The sequence below is a fragment of the Ahaetulla prasina genome, chromosome 5 (genome assembly GCF_028640845.1).
Source record: "Ahaetulla prasina isolate Xishuangbanna chromosome 5, ASM2864084v1, whole genome shotgun sequence".
NCBI lineage: Eukaryota > Metazoa > Chordata > Lepidosauria > Squamata > Colubridae > Ahaetulla > Ahaetulla prasina.
This window is the reverse complement of record NC_080543.1, coordinates 105,156,944-105,165,786: the sequence shown is the minus strand read 5'-3', so window position 1 is coordinate 105,165,786 and position 8,843 is coordinate 105,156,944. Positions and strand designations below refer to the sequence as shown.

The window sequence follows — 8,843 nt, the reverse complement described above, 5'->3', positions numbered from 1 at the left end:
CTTCAAGATTTGGCTAAATAAAGAACTTGTGATAATTTGATTTTCAAAAATATATATATATGCATCAATGTAATAGGAATAGATGTATAAATAAAGTTCTCTCAGGCTTCCTAATGACCTACCCCACCCCAAAGGATAATAAACCTATAACACCTGACTCTGCAGATGGTAGCAGTTCAGGGTAGGCAGGAGAAAACATTGGATAATACTTCTTCTGTGCCATTTCAAAATGCATAAGAAGAGAGTACCAAAATGGCCTGGATGATCTCAAAAAAAGCTACACAATATTGGACCTGATACAGGCATGGGATATCACTAGTGATATAGTGTATCTAGTGTTGTGGGTAGAGATGTCGCCTCCCAATCATATCCTAGAACAGGGGTGTTAAACTTCCGGCCCTTGGGCCAGATGTGTCACATGCTGACCACAGCCATGCCCAGTTTAGCAAAGGGGTGAAATGTCACAATACATCACATGATGCCACCGTAATGATGCAAGTTTGACACCCCTGTCCTAGAACAATCACAGTAAACTATTTTCATTATATTACCCGAAAAAATGAAAATGTCTGTGTAATGATTAAACGTGACTCAAATGAGATTTAGATTAATGGCTCCTGGTTATGTCAAGGTTTCATTAGTCACCAGAGTTACCCACAGAAGAATGTAACATGCAACTGCTTCAATGAACCAGTTTAGAAATAAAAAGGAGACATAGGACAAGGATGTTGGATTTGAACCAGAAGAAGATTTAAGTGGGAATTAACCTGAACTGCTCAATGACTTTCAGCTGCTTAAAATGGATACCATTCTTGAATTAAAATAAACATTTAGTCCTTGCCATGATGGCTTGTGCTAATGAAAGATGATAGTCCAGATATGAAAAGGTAAGTTGTCTTTGCCTTAGAGAATAAATGTACTTCAAACATGGTAGGGCCTAACTTAGCATGTCTTGCAAATTTGGCCACCACAGAATAAGTTTATACCAATCCACATAGCTATTGAGGACCTGTATACTGCACAAGTCAAAAAGAGGGCTGTGAAAATATTACAGACCCCACACAACCTGGACATAAACTGTTCAACTCCTACCCTCAAAATAATTCTACAGAGCACTGCACATCAGAACAACTAGACACAAGAACAGTTTCTTCCCAAACACCATCTCTCTGCTAAACAAATAATTCCCTCAACACTGTCAAACTATTACTAAATCTTCATTACTATTAATCTTCCCATCATTCCCATCACCTTCCACTTATGACTGTATGACTGTAACTTTGTTGCTTATATCTTACTATTTATATTGATATTGTTTCCTAATTGCTTATTTGTACCCTATGATTATCATTAAGTGTTGTACCTTAGAATTCTTGATGAACATATCTTTTCTTTTATGTACACTGAGAGCATATGCACCAAGACAAATTCCTTGTGTGTCCAATCACACTTGGCCAATAAAGAATTCTATCCTATCCTATCCTATCCTATCCTATCCTATCCTATCCTATCCTATCCTATCCTATCCTATCCTATCCGGGATCTGATTCATTTCTAGAACGTTGCTCTGAAATGCTTGACATACATGTTAGGGTTCCTGATTTTGAAAACCTGACATGCTCTCCTATTGTTTCAGATTTAGGAGCTCAGTACAGATATTTTGGGGAATTGTCACATTATACCTGCAACAGTATGCAACAACTAAGATTACTTGCAGATGTTAGAAGTAAATGAACACTAAGTGCTTCAGCTTTTCCAAATCAGCTTCCACACTTTGCCTTTATTGTTTTCAGTTCTCATGTTTTAGGCTCCAATCGCCTGGATTCCAGGTGAGTAAGGAATAGGAATAGGAAATGGTTCAGACTCAGATCTCTTGCTTTCTGGCAAATCTGGGAAATGATTCTTAGCAACTGAAATCAACTCCAAAGCCTCAATCATTTGCCTAATCCAAATATGAATCCCAGCCTTTTGAAAGTCAGCTTTCATTTGCCTCTGCCTCTTTTTCAATGGAATGATCTGTCATCAGAAATATATTGATGTTGTAATATTAATTGACTGCCAAGGACTTTTTAAAATGGTTTCTACTTTTTTAAAAAGTTTTAGTTCCTCCCTCTTTTTAATTAACTCCATCTGGCTTAAAGCTCTCTCTTTCAACAATGGGTCTCAATGCTATTGTGTAGCACAGCAGGAGAAAGCCACAGATCCACTCAGCAATCACTCAGCAGAGAGACATTTGGAACAATGGCATGAGAACATAGGAGGAACAGCCTGGTTTAGTCATAGGATTGAGAAGATATTTGTATGTGAGTTGCAATATATATATATATATATATATATATATATATATATATATATATATATATATATATATATATATATATATATATATATATATATATATATATATATATATATATGGAGGAAGAGAGATAAGAGAGAGAGGGAGGGAAGGAGGGAGGGAGAGAAAGAGAGAGAAAGAGAGGGAGGGAGGAAGAGAAAGGGAGGGAGGGAGGGAGGGAGAGAGAGAGAGAGAGAGAGAGAGAGAGAGAGAGAGAGAGAGAGAGAGAGAGAGAGAATGCTTTTAAAGCAATGTAACATCTTATAGAAATGTGGTTGCTCCCATTTAAATTGTTCAGATTTTCTGCAATACTGGCTGATGCATCATGAAGGCTAAAAGAAAATTATGTAAAATAGAAACAGGGTGGATTTCTTCTTTCACATCCACCATTTGTTCAACACCTGTTTCATGAAGGGTTTCCCTGCTCCCTCCACCCTGAAGAGAAGCTGAATTCTCCCAGGGTGGTTTCCTTTTGATAGTAAAATCCGTGCAATAAATAAATACATTTTTTCCTCAACCCTTCTGAGCTTATAAGCAACAAAGTTTACTTGAAATGTATTCTCAGCATTACATTTCTGAGATGTGAAGTATTGGTAGAAGTCTTCTGAAATACGTAAGCAAAATCTTACAATAGGGATTTTATCCTTACTCCCATCTTATGGTACATAGATATATGAAGTGGAATAAAAATAATTCATTGTATCACTAGGAATTAATTTGATTGTTGTTAAATAGGCTGGCATATCTTCTGTGTATATTTTATCTCATAGGGAGGGGAGAATTACATTTCTTTTGATATTTCCCCTTCTGAATGCCTATTGATAATTTGCTTGCTTTTTTCCATATGTTTCTTTGGGGCTTGCAGAAAATCCTAAAGTTCTTTCCTGCAGGTGGCTTTTTGATGTCACTGCAGTATTTTCAGTGGAGACAAGCCAGATTCAGGATAAAATATGGTGTTGGAAAGCCTCTAGCTATGGCAAACTTCAGCCCTTCCCAGGTCACTTGAGGGGAGATGCCATTAAAGATACACCTGGCTTTGGCATCACTCCATTCAAGGGGAGAGAACCAGCAGTCAAGAGATTTGGAACCAGAAGTAGCAACCACTTGGGGAAAATCTGTCAGAAAACACATGTACTAACAAAGCCCTGAACACTACATTGTTCTACATCCAGAATTAAAAACATAATACATAACCATGGGCATATTATTAAAGGGCAGAAACACAGACAAGCATAGACATAAATTATCTTGTTCTCATTCATGCCAAGGTGTCCTAAAGAGAACCACCTGGATCATAAGATTTAAGAAAGTTTATGGAAGGAAAGATTTTAATTTCATCTTTAACTCCGTAGTTGAATGTCGCTATAAAACAGCTTTACCAGAGAGTATGAACAATATGGAACATAGGGATGATTTGAAAATCACCTTCATTTTAGCCATTGTCTATCCACTGCACTATCCACACTGCACATCTACCAGTAATATGATTTGGAAAATAAATTGAGCTATTTCCCTTCCCCGGTTCCTCAAATGATCTTAAAACATTCAGCATATTTCCTAAGGCAACCCAGCATTCGTTACATTAACAAAGTTTCAGTGAATTACAAAGTTCCTTACTTAGGGTATTTGGAATGAGTGAACAGTGAAAAAGGACTTAAACGTAAGTATATAAGAATAACTTTGTTGGATCATGCCAAGGCTCTTCTTAGTCAGTGTTTTGTTTCTCATAGGGCCTCCACAATAGTTGTCCTGAACGTAGCATTTAGAGGCACATTGCCCCCAAGATGGAGGTAATGTTGAGTTTAAAGCTGATAACTCATAAGAGACATGTTTTGGGTGGACTTAGCCAATCCTCTTTTAAAACTATCCAAGGGAGTAGCTGTCCTCATGGCTTGTGAAAATGAATTCAGTAGGTTATATCCCAAAGGAATACGTATTACTTCCTTCATATAGCAATAAGAGCATTTTGACTCTCTAGTTTGGGAAGATTTTATTAAACTTGATAAAATTTGGGAAGCTAAGTAGAATAAGTCAGGGAATCTGGGTCCCTTATTGCCAGCAATTAAAATTATTATAGAGACCTTATTTTCCAGGGTTTTTTTTTTTGGAAAAAGTTTTTTATTTTTTATAAGCATAATAATAATAATAATAATAATAATAATAATAATAATAATAATAATAATAATAATAATAATAATAATAATAATAATAATAATAATAATAATAAATCATTGTGAACAAATTATCAGTCAGGTACATCCTTAAACATATTTGAAATTTCACCCACCATTGTGGTCTAATACAATATATTTTCTTCTCCTTTTTAAAATTAATTGTTACTTGCACATCACTAATAAAAAATTCTATTCCATCCCATTCTGAAAAATATTTAAATGAAGTCTAGTCCCCATATTTAATCCCCCAAAACATCATTAATAATTCTTCTGTAACATATTTCTGTATTACTTTAATCAGAAGTCAGACCATCTAACAACCCTTTCTTAAAGCTGCCCAGAGATCACATTTCCATCTTATTTAGGAGTAGTCCTGAACTCACAAAGATTATTCCCTCTTGTCATCTTCCTCTGCCTCTAAATAACATGTATTTAAAAAGTTTCCATATAATCAATTCTCAATAAGACTTTATTTTCCAGTCTTGTTGCTATCTCTACTCAAAACTAAGTTTCTGAACTCAATACTGCAAAATTCATCCTCCATTTTTTCTGGAAATTGGAAGCATAAATCTTTGTGGTATCATGGACCAGTATATTTCTCCATTGCTACTATTTCGACAACTCATGTCCATGTTTCTTACCATACTGTTGTGTCACAATGAGGTGCAATCACATGGGCACAGAGCTGATATGGGTTTGGGCTAATGCCAATCCCTCAATTCTTGTTTGCTGCAACAGGTATTATTCCTACAGTAAGAAATTGGATTTCCCTGCCTACCCATGTTTCTAGTCTCTTAATCTGAACCCAACACATATGCATAAATGAAGATTTTTTTCCTTTGGGTATGGAAAATACAACACTTTTAGAGATATTCATATGACAAATATATCACATGCTCTATTCTTGGCGTTTCAGATATAAAAATTATATCTTAAAAAAATTATATCATGGAAATATGAATTGGATCCACTTTAAAAACATACAATGATGATTGCATTTTATGATTACGATGATTGCATTTTATGATTATGATGATTGTATTTTATGATCATGATCATGATTTATCACTTGCTGCTTTTGTGTACACTGAGAGCTTATGCACAGGAGACAAATTCTTTTTGTGTCCAATCACACTAGGCCAATAAAGAATTCTATAAAAATGGCTTTACTAGAACAAACCAAACATAAATCTAGAAGAATTATTAATCTGGAGAAATCATAAACATATCATGAATACTCATCAGATTTTGTTTCATTAACCCTGTGTCAAGACTGTCTGTATCTGTTTGTGTCAAGACAACTCTGCTCAAGACCCATTTAATCTGTTTGCCTTTTTGCATTCACTTATCAAACACCTCTGAATTCTAGGCTAATAAAGCACAGAAGTGATGGTAAATATCAGGGGTTACAGGCTAAACAATATTTAGCACAACCATTCGATTATCACTCCACCTTTCCCATAACACAAGTATATTGTATATTGTTGTTAGTTGCAAAGTCATGTCTGAACCATCACAACCCCATGGACAATGTTCCTCCAGGCCTTCCTGTACCCTACCATCCTCTGGAGTCCATTTAAGCTCATGCCTACTGCTTCAGTGACTCCATCCAGCCACCTCATTCTCTGTCGTCCTCTTCTTCTTTTGCCCTCAAACTTTTCCAGCATTAGGCTCTTCTCCAGTGAGTCCTTCTTTCTCATTAGGTAGCCAAAGTATTTGAGTTTCATCTTTAGGATCTGGCCTTCTAAAGAGCAGTCAGGGTTGATCTCCTCTAGGACTGATTGGCTTGATCGCCTTGCAGTCCAAGGGACTCGCAGGACTCTTCTCCAGCACCATAGTTCAAAGGCCTCAATTCTTTGGCGCTCAGCCTTTCTTATGGTCCAGATTTCACAGCTATACATTGCAACTGGGAACGCTATAGCCTTGACTATATGCACTTTTGTTGGCAGGTGATGTCTCTGCTTTTTAGTACGCTGTCTAGATTTGCCATAGCTTTCCTCCCCAGGAGCAAGCGTCTTTTAATTTCTTGGCTGCAGTCCCCATCTACGGTGATCTTGGAGCCCAGGAAAATAAAATATGTCATTACCTACATTTCTTCCCCATCTATTTGCCAGGAATTGATAGGGCCAGATGCCATGATCTTAGTTTTCTTAATGTTGAGTTTCAAGCCAACTTTTGCACTCTCCTTCTTCAAGAGGCTCTTTAGTTCCCCTTCACTTTCCCCTTCACTTTCTGCTTTCTATTTAATAGTATACCATTTAATAGTATACCATTATATAGTATACAATGGTATACTAGTACAACTACTATATAAAAGTGCAGTTGTTGAGAGAGCAACAATGAAGACCAATATCTGTCACTTCTTCTTTTTCTTCTTTTTTCCTAGCTCCTTTTAATGGCAAATCAGGCTGCAGTAAGAGTAAAATTAACCTGTACTGGTTCAGCGGTTTGATCTTTATGGAGCACTGAACCAACTGCTAGAATCGAAAGGTGGCAATTGTCTGTGTGCCTGAACTACATCGATTCATTCAGGAAATCAGTCAAGTTAGAACAAATATTCCCTTCCCAAATGGCCTGTTACTGTGAAATCAAATTATAAACTTGAGCTCGTCATAACGTATGCCTTGTTTTAAAAAAAATATTCATGCTGTGCAACAATATTTCATTCACTTGGGTAAACACATTACAAAAGCTCAAGTATTTCACACTCAAATATCCATCAATCGTGGCTGCCTTTCCAGATGCACATTTACATGTATATTCTACATTACATTTTCGGGTCTTGGTGCCATAATGGAATATCTGGGTCTTTCCCCTGACTGGACATCTCAAGCAGGAGAAGGATCCAGAAGATGAGAATGAGAATCTGGAAAGGGATTCTGTTTTAAAAATAGGAGTCAATGTTAAAGAAGACTTTACATACAATAGTTTACATGGAATTATATCATTGCTACAGATCACGTTTTGAAGTTGTAAAACTGATTATGATTTTTTTGCATAAGTAGATAGACTCTGGATTCTTAAACAGAAATTCCTCCTTATGTCTGCATTATTAGGATACCTCACAAGTTGATTCTGCTTTTATATATCTGGTCACCCTTTTGAGACCTGATGATGAACTGGCTAGAAAAGGCTGCATTTCTATGTGGTCATACAGTATATGGCTTAAAGGCTTAGCTATATTAGATGCCAAGGAGTGAAAATGTAGGTCACTGGATTTTCTAGGAATGGTTTAAAAACAAAAACTGAGGGAACAGACAGTGAAAGAGGATCAAAGAAAGATATAGTTAGAGCTCTGCTGGAATGCCAGGAACTGAGTCACAATATGTCTGTCTAATGTGTGGTCTAATCTAAGCTCCCATTCTAGTTTCTAAACTGCTTTTTTTAAAGCAAAATCCAAAGGTTAAATTTTTAAATTCTATTGAGTCCTGTCCTTAAATTTTAATGTATAAGTCCATTTATGACGTGAGGGATCCTGTGCTAAGTATTCCATTTTTGTTTTTAAAGATTGAAAGAGATAGTACTTACATCCAAATATTTTGTCAGAGATACATTTTTATTCTGTAACATTGTGAGGTAATGTTGTCAGTTATTCATGCCAAAGTGGTTTTGTTTATAAAAGCACAACCTGAATTCTAGCTGGGCACCACTTATTCATATGTGTGTGCTGATTTACTTTTAGATTTATATTTTATGCTTCAGAATTTAAAACATCTGAAAGGGCCACATGTTGCTTATCTTCAGCTCCTTTGAATAGCTTCCAGGTCAGATTTAAAAAACAACAACAACCTTTGGCAATAGAATTTTGGCAGCAGCTCATTATTGGAATTCAATTTTTTTTACTACCAGTTCTGTGGGTGTGGTGTGGCTTAGTGGGCATGGCTTGGTGGGTCTGGCAGGGGAAGGATACTGCAAAATCTCCATTCCCACCCTACTCCAGGGGGAAGGATATTGCAAAATCTCCATTCCTACCCCACTCTGGGGCCAGGCAGAGGTGGTATTGGGTTCTCTGAACTCAAAATTTCCACTACTGGTTCTCCAGAACCTGTTAGAACCTGCTGAATAGCACCCCTGCAGAAGCTGTATGGACAAAGATTTACAATTTATAATTAAAATTTCTAAACATGCATTTAGAAATATAAATAAGCAGATTCAGATTTTATGCAAATTGTTGATCTTTGGATGATGCGTCTCCTCATTTGGGTTTCTTTACCCTGCTATTTGTGACTGATTTTAGGGGTGGTGCTCATCTCTGTTTCATAAGCCAAAAACCCAGCAGTATCCAGAAACATTACTGCAGTAATTTGGCCAGCATGTCACAGCACAAACCG

At 36.5% G+C, this 8,843-nt stretch overlaps 1 long non-coding RNA gene across 1 annotated transcript in view; it reads left to right on the top strand.

Moving 5' to 3' along the window:
* Positions 1-2,196: 2,196 nt before the first annotated feature.
* The window catches only part of LOC131200195 (uncharacterized), a 264,378-nt gene continuing 257,731 nt past the window's right edge, over positions 2,197-8,843 (top strand). Inside the window, exon 1 of the long non-coding RNA XR_009155538.1 lies at positions 2,197-2,303. This is a non-coding gene — a long non-coding RNA (uncharacterized LOC131200195). The remainder of the gene's footprint in view (positions 2,304-8,843) is intronic.